General features: G+C 40.7%; 1 long non-coding RNA gene across 1 annotated transcript; it reads right to left on the reverse strand.

Annotated features, from left to right (window-relative positions):
* Positions 1-3,286: 3,286 nt before the first annotated feature.
* LOC124048610 lies at positions 3,287-12,742 on the reverse strand. The gene is made up of 4 exons (XR_006841259.1): positions 12,413-12,742; positions 9,081-9,147; positions 8,017-8,071; positions 3,287-6,115 (listed from the first exon to the last, which is right to left on the reverse strand). It is a non-coding gene; the product is annotated as an uncharacterized LOC124048610 (long non-coding RNA).
* Positions 12,743-12,976: the final 234 nt, after the last annotated feature.

The following is a 12,976-nucleotide window of genomic DNA, read 5'->3' on the forward strand; positions in this document are numbered from 1 at the left end:
ACATTTGGGGGAGGTGTCATTGTTTTTAACCCTGCTGCTACTCGTTTTTGCACATTGTACCAGTACCCCCTGTATATACTCTTTATCGTTGTGTAATTTTCTTGTTACTTTAGTTTATTGAGTAAATATTTTCTTAACTCTATTTCTTGAACTGCATTGTAAGTAAGCATTTCACGGTAAGGTCTGCACCTCTTGCATTTTGGCGCATTTGACAAATAAAATTGGATTTGAACTGACAGCCAGGACCAAGAGGAATTTCCCTAATGGCCTGAGGGTCGACACCGACTTCGAAGTCGCAGGCGGGGCTACCCATCACGAGACCATGAACGATTCATGTCCACTACACATACAGTAATTGACATTGATGGACAGCCAGAAGCAAGTAGCCGGACAGATCGGTAACTTCTGAAGTCATCTTGTGTCACTCCTGAAGTGTAATACGGTCAACCATCTTAGCCAAAAATACTGCATACTCGCCTGAACAATGTCTTTGTACAACATCAAATTCGAATAGAGGGATTTAACAAGATAAATCATATTTGGTTTCATGGCAGTTCTACAGCCTGCTTCTGAGGTATTTCCTGATCCTGTCCTTTTTGTATTGAATAACAGTAAGTGACTGAGATCGTGTGTTGCCATAGACACTCATGCACTGTGATGCAGAGCACTGAAACCCATTAAAGGAAACGGAAGCCTATAATTCCATTAAAAAGCTGAAAGGTCATGGATCATTGATGTGATACTGTAGGTTAGGAAATGGACATGTCCTTTCCCCCCTGAGTCTGTGTGTGTGTCTGGAATGCATGTTTTTCCTTAGGAAGGCTTAAACGTTCTGGGTCTCGGGTAGCTAGCTAATGAAAGGATTCTATGAAAGAGCTGGTCCCAGTCTCCAAGTGGACCATAATTTCCCATGCTGCTGTTTAGCTAAGGAGTACAGTACACAACAGTGCTTTAGCCTTCACCCGTTCACCGCGCCAATGCCAGAATATGATTTAAAGACTGGCTTGGAAGGCGCCACACAGACTGAGACTACAGTAATTAAAGAAAAGAGGTCAAATACATACAACTATAAATTTAATGTTATTAATACACAATCGTCTGATAGAAAAAAATGTAATGCAAACTTGGAATCCTTGGTATTGTTTAGCGGGAAAAAAAGAGACGGGGTAGAGGGGGGGGGGGGGGAGTAGGGTAGATAGAGGGGGAGGAATAGCGAGAAAGAGGAGAAGACAAGAGGGGGAGAGATGGAGAGAGAGAGAATAGGGAGGAGGGAAAGTGAGGAAGAGGGAATTAAAATGAAAATGAATGAAAAGTGGTGTTTGGAAGGTGGAGCTGCTGATGAGATTAGAATGAGCTGGTCACCGAAACAAAGACAGACAGCACCAGGGAGCCAGGGCTCAGTAGTGGCTCAGCTCTGTCTGACCAGAGCCTCCTGCCACACAGATGTCAGGGAATAATGGGCTTTGCATGCATGAACCCAACAGCCCAAATCCTGCAGTGGGAAGACCGTGTCGACGCCCACAAAATTCACACACCAGTTACACAAGAATACACACAATCTTAAGATCACATGCCTCTTCAGTTAAATGCCATCGTTCACCAAATCTTAGTTTGATTGTTTCCCCTTGACTGCATTTCCACTTTCCCAGAATGAAACTCCATTGAGATTAACCTGAATCTCTGGGAACTGCTAATAAGGCCTTTCTACAGCATCTCAGTGGGTAAAACTGAACTCAGTATTGAATTAAAGAGGGATGTGGTGTTCTTCTGTGGGTAAATTAAACACTGCTTTCCATCAAGCACAAATCTGCAATATTCTTTGATTTATCCATGATAGTAATCATCTCCAGCTGTGTTTGCCGTTTAAGGACAACCACTGTACTTTAAAATGTCATAGAGCTTAGTGTTTGCCTCTGTTGGTGGAAAAACATTTTTTTTTGGGGGGGGGGGTAGAGGTTCATCCAACAATGTAGTTTCTCCTCTGGAAAAATGTGTACTTGTAGCGGGGGGGATGTTCCCACCCCCTTGTTTTGGGGGTCAGATCATTTTTATGTAGGAATGAGAAGCTCAGTTCTGGCAACTTAAGAACATTATACCCCAAAATTATTATTAGGTACTAGCAATAAACATCACTTGTAGCACAACTGATGCAGCAAAGTGCAAATAAGTAGGCTGAAGCATGGTGTTGCCGATTGGGCTAATCATTAGTCAGATCCCAAATGTTCTTTTAATGATTTATTATCCTATTGATGAATTTTGCATTGCATATAAACAGTGAATATAATGTAGGCCTACCTGTTAGGGTAACTCACCAAACAGGGTAAGACTGCCTGTACCTCTGTACAGAAATCAGTTAATGTCAACATTCTTCTCCCCCTCCCCACCACAACACAGTCCCTAGTGTCACTACTCTTGCTCAAATAAAAACAATCTTACTCATCATTTTTTAAGTCTCTCCCAAAATATTGCCGTTTTACCCCAAATTACCTACAACTGACCCATGTTACATTTAGCCCCTCCCCCCTCTTCATTCATGGTGAATTGTGGAGCAGTAACGTGGCATTGATGGACAGACAGAAACAAGTAGCCTAACAGATCGGTTACTTCTGAAGTCATCTTGTGCTGCTATAAACTCTGGGTTTAAAATGGTGCTGTTCGCACATATTTTAGGAGTTGAGAAATAAATAAAGTAGGTTGTGGAAAGTTGGGATTGCCCCTCTAACAAAAGGCCAAAACAACTGCTTGTCATAATGCATGTTTCCCTCCCCATGAGACACTTGAATGCTCCACAAGAGGAATAGTTCACTCCCACAAAACAAGTTATGTAAATAGGTGAACTATTCCAGTGGTAATCAAAGTGGGGTTCTCGCTGAATTTGTTTTTGAAGACAACTGTGGTACTTTGTTACTCGTTTTGTTTTTAGGAGGGGGGAAAATGTGGACTGCTCTAGCATCTTCAAAGTGTGCTTCGGCAGAAATATTTTTCCAAGTTACATATTTATTTGCCGTGACATAATGATTTTGCCGTGGCGCAACTACGTTGTAAGGAATATCCGCGTGGAAGCCATAGGAACTGTACAACCACACTTTGGCTCTGCTCTCTGGATACTTGGCTCTCTACTGTTTGCCACCAATGGTTAAAAACCACAGCTTGGGAAAAAATAAATAAATAATCACATGACTTTTTGAAACTGTATTCCAAGACCAGTCAGCCAGGCTTCTCTAACAAAGCACAATTGCACAAGCTTCCTACAGCACTGAAAATAAGACGCCACACACACAACAGATAAAACACCAAATTACAACCTTGCATATTTATTGCACTACTTCTAAAATTGCCAAAGTACATGGGATACTGTAAATTAAGCGCATCGTTATAATCATTTTTTCCAAAGCTGGCATACTGTATATATTTTTTTTTCAACCTCCGTGGTAAATACTGAATACCTCACGCAACACATCCTGCCTACGCTATTCACTTTGCTTTGTACAAAACAGCATTCATATTAAGTAGTCTATGTCGAAAGAATTGCAAGAGGATATATATATTTTTCACAAAACAAAAACCACAATGACGAAAAGAGAGCACGCAATTAACAAGACCAGAACATGCTGGTTCAATAGGTCCCAATATCGAGGGAGAATGGAAGACAAAGAAAACTAGTGGGCTTTCAAGTTGGTTATTATTATATTAATTAGAATATTTAACAATATAAAAAAGGGAAGCAAAAACAAAACTGCAAATACTGACATAACTTTGATGTTTTAAATCTCTAGCTAGGGTGGCAGATAACCACTAGGCTAAGATCATTGGGCCAGTAACTGAAAGGTTGCTGGTTTGAATCCCCGAGACAACTGGTAGAAAAATCTGTCAATGTGCCCTTGAGCAAGGCCCTTAACCCTAGTTGTCAATTTTTTTTTGCTAAATTTTTAAAAAACTTTGGGGTTTTAGTTGTTTAATATAAAAGGTTCAGTCAACAATTCATTTAGTAAATAATTCAAAGACAATGAAAAATATATTTTTTAAACGGAGATCACTTTATAATACATGTGTGCCCTGAAAATGGTTTTCTAAAACAAGATTATATGCATACTGTGATTCCAGACTCATGTTAACTAACATTATATAATCACACATGACTCACTATAGCATTAAGTCATATCCAGCTGGTGAAGAAAAGTTGAAACCCTGAACCCAAACCCTAACAGGCTGGGCCTTGACACACATTAAAGTGTGTGTGTTCATTTTAGAATTTAACTATCAAGTTCTCTCACGTGCCATTTTCTAAAAATAATCTTTACGTTTCAGTTTTTACTTATGCTAACCAACTTGAAGCGGATATCTGACATTAACATTCTGTGGCGTCTTCTATACGTGACAATTTCATTACTCACAATTGCTTAGGAGATCTGTTAAACACACACGTTAGGGGAAAAATGCACTCTTGGTTTCAAGATTGTCTGTCAATCAGAACATAAACAAAAAACGTAAACATTCTCTAAAAAAAAAGTGACTTGTGCTGGGTACTACTTTGATTGCACATCTCAGTTTTAAAGGGTAACTAGTGTTAACGATTGCAGTTTTGTGATTGCTCCGAACAACATGGTGTATCCTCATAAATATTCTCACCTAACCCCCCCCTCCCTTTAGTAAAACATTACCATGAAAGAAGTTGATATTTTCCTTAAGTCCAATGAGAAAGCCGCACAGAAAACGACAAGGGAAAAACAAAGCCAATCCAGACAGAGTTACAACAGACAGACCCCTTCCTTAATCAGAACATGAAAAGTAAAAAATAAAAACCCATCTCAGCTACCTTTCCAAGGAGCAGATTAAAGTCCAAAATAGCACCAATCATCAGTGTCTCAGTTCCGTGGCAGCATCTCACTCACTTACCACAAGGAAACAATGCATTTCTACTATAGCTACTTCTATACATCACAGCGTACATGACTGTGTCTACACATGGTTTTATACTAGTTTGCAACGTAAACATTCAAAACTTAAAATACTACATACAAATAAAATAAAAACATTTCAAAACAAAAAAAGAATGAACTACCAAGCATTTAGTCATCTAAAATGGAAAAAAGGGGGGACTCTTAGCCTCAGTAAATACTTTAGTGTATGTAAGTATTTGAGTTTTGAGAATGAGCAGAGGATTTGAGAGCTGAAGGTTGTGAATCACCTAAAGAGCTGAAGGATTAGGACTAGAGGTCAAATACCGAACCCAATGTTTGAATGGTTATGCGTCGAGGTGGAACCACTCCCTTTCAAGATTTAAACTCTGAATTGTTCGAAAAAGACTCTTAAAAGAATGTTACCGTTAGTCTACACCTGTAGTTCATGAAGCATGTCACAAATACACATTTGATTAGATTTTTTAAGTGTGTTTGTACAGACAATGATATAAGTCTAGGCCTAACTACACACGGTGTTAAGCAGAGATCAATGCTGATGAGTGTGTGAGGTGAACAGAGCAGATAGAACTGAATGAGTGTTAAAACATGCGTGGAGGATCCAGCAGCTGTTTCAGCTGTGTTCTGTGGAAGAGTGGATGACATGCTGCTGCCTGTCAGTTACTGTACTCAGCCCCCCCAAAAAAGGGGCCACCGGTAGAGTTTGAAAACGCAGATGTTGGGCCTCTGCTCGCCTGGTTCCAAATTGGTTTGTGCCATCTTGCCGATGTCACGGAAGACAGCACAAACAGATCTCGGAACCAGGCTAGGTCTCAGATGTAGGAGACTGCTCAAGTCGGCCAGGTATCGGTGTTATTACATTCCTGAGTCTTTTCCTCTCCTTCCCGAAATACAAAACATACCGTCAAGGCTCAGAGTCCCTTACAGGCTACTGTATATCAAACATGTTAATAAATCACAGATGAGAGAGAAGGTATGAAACTTCAGAGTCATCATGATCTCATCTATACCCCCACACACCAACAAAAAAAGACATGTTAACAAAAAAATATGAAACTAAAATATACAGATTTCATTTTTCCATTTGCTCTTTAGGGTGACAGTGTGGTGTTTCTTCCAGGAAGGAAGGGAAGGAATGGTGAGCCGTTTCGTTGCTGATCCCCTTTTGTTTGACTGGCAGTGACTTGCAGTCTTCTCTAAGAAAGGCAAATGTTAATTCAATGTTTTAGACATGATATATTGACTGCACATGTGAATACTGTATGTTGAGACTTGCCAAAAGACATTCAAGAAGCATCTGTAAATGCAGCTAAAATGTAAGTAGAGATTTGGGGTCAGACAACACAATACTAACAAACCTTAACCATAATTTAGCCTAGAGCAGGTTTCTCAGCATGTACAGTTAAAGTTGGAATTTTACATACACCAAATACATTTAAACTCAGTTTCACAATTCCTGACATTTAATCATAGTAAAAAAATACCGTTTTAGGTCAGTTAGGCACAGCACTTTATTTTAAGAATGTGAAATGTCAGAATAAAAGGAGAGAATGATTTATTTCAGCTTTAATTTCTTTCATCACATTCCCAGGGGGTCAGAAGTTCACATCCAAATACTAATTGATTGTTAGCCTTGCCTTTAAATTGTTTAACTTTGGTCTAACGTGTCGGGTAACCTTACACAAGCTTCCCACAATAAGTTGGGTGAATTTTGTTCCATTCCTCCTGACAGAGCTGGTCTAACTGAGTCAGCTTTGTAGGCCTCCTTGCTCGCACACACTTTTTCTGTTCTAGCCACACATTTTCTTTAGGATTAAGGTCAGGGCTTTGTGATGGCCACTCTAATACCTTGACTTTGTTGTTCTTAAGACATTTTGCCACAACTTTGGAAGTATGCTTGGGATCATTGTCCATTTGTAAGACCCATTTGCGACCAAGCTTTAACTTCCTGACTGATGTCTTGAGATATTGCTACAATATATCCACATCATTTTCTTGCTTCATGATGCCATCTATTTTGTGAAGTACACCAGTCCCTCCTGCAGCAAAGCACCCCCACAAGATGATGCTGCCACCCCCGTGCTTCACGGTTGGGATGGTGTTCTTCGACTTACAAGCCTCCCCCTTTTCCTCCAAACATAACAATGGTCATTATGGCCGACCCGTTCTATTTTTGTTTCATCAGACCAGAGGACATTTCTCCAAAAAGTACAATCTTTGTACCCATGTGAAGTTGCAAACCGTAGTTTGGCTTTTTTATTGCGGTTTTGGAGCAGTGGCTTCTTTGCTGAGTGGCCTTTCAGGTTATGTCAATATAGGACTCGTTTTACTGCGGATTTAGATACTTTTGTACCCGTTTCCTCCAGCATCTTCACACGGTTCTTTGCTGTTGTTCTGGGATTGATTTGCACATTTCGCACCAAAGTTCCTGAGCGGTCTGACGGCTGCATGGTCCCATGGTGTTTATACTTGCGTACTATTGTACAGATGAAGGTGGTACCTTCAGGCGTTTGGAAATTGCTCCCAAGGATGAACCAGACTTGTGGAGGTCTACATTTTTGTCCCCGAGGTCTTGGCTGATTTCTTTTGATTTTCCCATGATGCATTGAGTTTGAAGGTAGGCCTTGAAATACATCCACAGGTACACCTCCAATTGACTCAATTAGCAAATCAGAAGCATCTAAAGCCAACACTTAATTTTCTGGAATTTTCCAAGTAGTTTAAAGGCACAGTCAACTTAGTGTATGTAAACACCTAACCAACTGGAATTGTGATAGTGTGAATACACAAGTGATATATACGTGAAATAATCTGTCTGTAAACAATTGTTGGAAAAATTGCTTGTGTCATGCACAATGTAGATGTCCTAACCGATAGGCAAAAATATAGTTTGTTAAGACATTTGCGGAGTGGTTGAAAAACAAGTTAATGGACTACAACCTAAGTGTATGTAAACTTCCGACTTCAACTGTATGTCAGCAGCTATTATTAGCTTATGACATCTTTACAGACCAATAAATACTACAGTAGCCCTGCACTGTCATTCATTCATTAAGGGACTTGGCTGTCTGACATAATTATGACGCAAAGTTCTTACCTCAGAGGATTCATCATAGCCTGTGTTCATTTCAGTTTGAGGGTTAAGGTGATACCTAAGACCAAGAGAGACAAGCATGAAATACAACTGTTTGATGAATAACAGGAGTTTGTCTGTATTACAGTACAGAAAGTAGGCCAGGCCACCTGTTTAAAGCATAAAGACTGTCCTTTCCACTTCCCTGACTGCAGCTTGAAACGCATCCAGGACGCACCAGTCAAATGAGGTCAAATTTACCCCCAGCGTCAGTCCACCGTACTGAGCCTGACTCAAACCCACTTGACCCCTACAGGCAGCTTTGAGCTAGCAGAGACTTACAGGATACAGACAGTGTCCTGCTTGAGACACTGCCCTACAGAGTCTGTAGACACAGCTCCAGCCCATTGACCTATAAGCCCAGTCCTGCTCCACTAGCACAACAGCCAAGAAGAAGGGAGGTTAGCCTAGCCAGATATTGTAGCAAGCTGAGCAGCCTAGAAGGATCTTAGAAGTATATAGACAGGAGCAGCTCTCTTGCTCCAGTCCTGTACTACATCACGGGAGGGAGGGAGGGAGGGAGGGAGGTAGCCTAGCGAGCAGCCTTGCAGGGTCAGTGCTGCATCAGAGCCTGGGATTTATATTAGCCAGAGCACTGTTCAATGCTGAGCAGCAGTGACGATACTGTACCGGCTAAAGCTGTGATTGGAATACAGCTACCGGTATACTGCTGCTGCGCACTCTGATTGGATAAGGGAAGGCACACTGGTATCATTACAGCATCTACATTGGTGCTGGTTTAGTGTGATGCTGTGATTTGGTTATAGGTTCCTTCCGCAATTGGTTAGATTAGGAAATGATGTGACCGTTATAAAACTTGGCATGGATTATTTAAGATATGGCCAATACTCCTCCCTTTAGACTTGACACAGATACTTTTCTCAATGTTATGTGTGATTAAACATAGCTACATAACCTGCAACATATATCAAAGCAATATCCTAATAGCTGTGACAAAATGCATATTTTAAATATGAAAATCAGCTTGGTTGGAATGTGTAATTTAGCAGGGCTGCATCAAATCTTACCTTGATTATCTGCCAAATCACCTTTGCTACTGCATGCATAGCCTGGCAGCTGGGCAAGTGTGGGACTCTAAGAGATTTAACAAAAATAAAAAAAATAATGCATTTTTCCTTTTAAATGAGCCCGGGCGGATTGGCCCGGGCTCTTTAGTTGGGTTGGCTGGTGAAAATTGAGGAACAAAATAAATATTGAAAAAGATTGCATTGGCCGGTGATCCTTGGGCGTATTTAGATTTTTGAGCAATTTCTCTGTTATGCTACTCGATAAACAGTTGGCTTGTGCTTAAAAGATTGTTTATGAGACTTGTGCTAAATTTTCTATAATGCCTGCTACAAAAAGTTGGTTATTAGTAGTGGATGTGCATGGTTCTGGTTACATTTGTAACAAAAAGCACATTTTCATAGACAGAAAAAGCAGGTTAAACAATGTTTTTATAAAATAAATAATTACTGAGTTTTACGTTTGAATGCTTATATTTAACCTAGCTGTAATTTTACAAGCCCTGAATTATAATTGGATTATTCCCGACTGTTTGATATGCAGTGTATTGACCTTTACTTGTGCAACAATGCTTAGACAGAAAGTTAATCTCCCCCAAAAGCACGTAGATAAGACTTGAAGGCCGTATCGCCCAGCCCTACATAGGGCTATAGGTCTAATTGGTAGTAGCCTACAACTGCAATATTTATTTTAGGACATTAAATGTACTGCTGGATGAATACATGGCTACAAGCAGTGGGTATTATATTTAGAGTTAGAAATCTAGGGAGAGAAATGTCAACGTTTTCCTACTTCATATTCATCATCTCCAGCACATCCCCAACATCTCTATGTTTTGTAGTAAAATGGAGAGAGGAAGATACGTTTCCCAGTGACATCATCAGTGTGTATCATGTGATTTTAACCAATGAGTAGGCATTGCCTACTAATTGTCTGATGTCACCCGAAACACTTTTCTTCCTCTATCCCTTTTTTATGTTGGGGAGGTGCTGGAGATGATGAATAGGAAGGTGAACATTTTTGCTAATTTCCTTTCATGTCGATAAGGCAGACAGGCAGAGTTTCCATTAAATATGGAGCCAGACATTTGACCCGCAGCATTTTAATTCACTGGGCATTTGAGAAATGCATTGGGTGCGTAAACTGATTAAGGTATCCACCCACTGTGCTCAGAATGATAGAAACCACATTTAGATTATAGTTATTCATATGAACATGCAAGTCGAGGATGCAACGACGTGTGGTACTTCTTACCAAATTCTGATGCCAACTTTTAAGATTTTTTAATAACTGTCCACATGTACTTTTCCCCCTGCCAACAAGAAGACTAACCAACAGCAAAATCACTAGCCTAAAATCCCTAGCCTATGTCAATCTACTTTCCACCATATTAGACAAGTTTACCTATTATATTGGTCAGTTTATCGCGAAAGAACTAGACTATTCCAAACAGACGTTGGGACAGCTGTGGGACGATAGATCCAAAATTCATACAACCAGTAGGCCTAGACAATATACAACAAACATGAAAATAATGAGTCGGATGCAACAACAGATCAAAACGTTAAGCTTAAAATGTTGAACTCATTTCATCATATTATAAGCGCAGCAGGAAAACACATTTGTTAAAAGCGCACCACACTTGCAAGCGGTTTTATGTTGACAGCGATGAAAATATCTGTTAAGACATGTAGAAAGTGGGGAGATCTAATATACAAAAACTAGCATGGGTTGCTATATGACTAGGATTGTGCCTTTGGCTACTGGACAATGAAAGAAAGTTTATATAAAATAATTGCCTCCATGGATATGGTCTGATTTTGGCTAGGCTACTTTGAAGCAAGGTAAGACATGCCTCATAATATGTAGTAAAATGTTCAGGTTTCAAACAATTAAGTATATGTTTTCAAAATGCATACTGCCTCCAGCTCATTGCAAAGTGTGTGACGCGCTGATGAAGCCTGCCTTGTGTTGCTTATGCATTCGCTGTTTGGGATACTGTTGCAGATTTTTCGCTTAAAGTCTCTGTACGCATGTGATGAATAAGATACATAATGAATATACTGTATATACACACACACACACCACAATTTAATTCCACTAAATTATGCAAATTAACCCATAGACCGATAAGCATTACCAGTCAAATGTATTTCCATCAATGAATAGGCTAAAAAGCATTATTTTGCTATGGAATTGTTTCTTCTCCTGGACAATTGGCCGGCGACAATTTTATTTTGCGTCTTTTCTATTTATTTATTTTAATCTGCCAAACGCCGCCTATTACCAGTTAACAAAACCCTGAGACTGAAAACAAGAAAAAGCAGAGTGTGATGAGACGGACAACACACCAGGAGGACAAACAAAATGGCCAGAACAGAGTTACAGTCACAGCGCTAAGCTGTATCTCTAGTAGTGCGTTTACATTTCTTTTAAAACATGAGCTGGTTGAATGAAAACGAGGACCACGTCTCGCCAGTCACTGGTACCGAAAGGGTTGAGAAACGCGGCACTGTAGTGCCGATGTTGTGTCAGCAATAATGTCTGTGTCTAAGTAGGGTGTGTATGGGGCTTGAGTTGGCAGCGCGCACAGTGATGTGGATAAAATGTCAGGGCCGAATTCTTGTCCCAGTCTGCTACTCAAGGCATTGCAGATATCTTTTTAAAAAAAAGTGTAATTCATGCATGCAGTCAATGACAGTCAGTGTACATAAAATAAGCCGCATCTCAATGCACAGTAATGTGCCATGCAGTCAGAGCTTATCAAATGTATTTGTGCAGCAAACAGGCAAAGCATGACTCCATCAGTCTTTGTGTCCAAATATAGATCCACGCAATCCCCGAATTAGCAACTGCCTAGATACCAAATGAGAATAGCAATGCTGCTGCGTAAACGTAACACATGCTGGATTCTATGGGTTGAAAGCATAATCTAAAGACCTCATATTAAACTCTGGACATCGAAGCCAGTTTCATTGCTTATTTCTCTCCACCACCAATCAGGTGGGCGCAATTCATTAGCAGATAGAACAGAAAACCATCAGGCTCCGAAACTCGTAGGACAAGAGAGGAATAACCCTGGTCTAAAGGATAGAGTTTGCATCAAGCAAATTGTAGTGGTATTACTAGCCTCTCAAAACACAGGGGTTACTATAGTGTAGCTAATGTTAGCTTGCTAGTTTAGCACACCGTCTACGGCTGATAGCGGTCGCTCGCGCTGTATGACAATGCAGCACAAATTCCATGCCAGTTTGGCAACTCGCTAGTTAACCCACATAGTTAGAGTCGCTAACTAACATAGAACAGACCATTATAATTCGATGTCGCTACTTACGGACTGAAGCCCCGATCCGCTAGCAAATTCTCGTTCGCTAGCCAACTAGCGGGGGCTGGGCAAGCCCGCGCTGCTGAAGTTCCAATTTTACTGCAACCGTGCTGCATTCGCGTAGGTATAAAATCACATGCAAACTTGCGGGGAGAGAACCCCATACAAGCCTACCTTAACCAGACTGCCACCGTCTTTAATTAGCCACCTAACTATATTGTATAACAATTAGCTAATCCTGACGGTTGAGTGCCCGGGGCCAGGCCCCCCATTACAGCCAGACAGCCAGTCCGCGGTAACTCAAGGTCCCCCTCTGTCTAGGAGCCAGTTTCTCCAATCAGAGCGAAGGATAGCGGAGCCAACCTATAAACATTGAGGGGATTCAATTATTTGGCCCGTGTTACTCCGGTGGGAGGAGTTTGCGATGGGTGAAAAGTGATTGCATTCGTTATGGAACTGGGCTTCCTCCCGGGCTTAAGCCATAGTTACACGTGGTCTGTAGTTGTAAGGACATGTGGATGTACTGCCAAACTCTCTAAAACAACGTTGCAGGCGGCTTATGGTAGAGAAATG

This window comes from Oncorhynchus gorbuscha, linkage group LG11, assembly GCF_021184085.1.
Source record: "Oncorhynchus gorbuscha isolate QuinsamMale2020 ecotype Even-year linkage group LG11, OgorEven_v1.0, whole genome shotgun sequence".
In the NCBI taxonomy this organism is placed as follows: domain Eukaryota; kingdom Metazoa; phylum Chordata; class Actinopteri; order Salmoniformes; family Salmonidae; genus Oncorhynchus; species Oncorhynchus gorbuscha.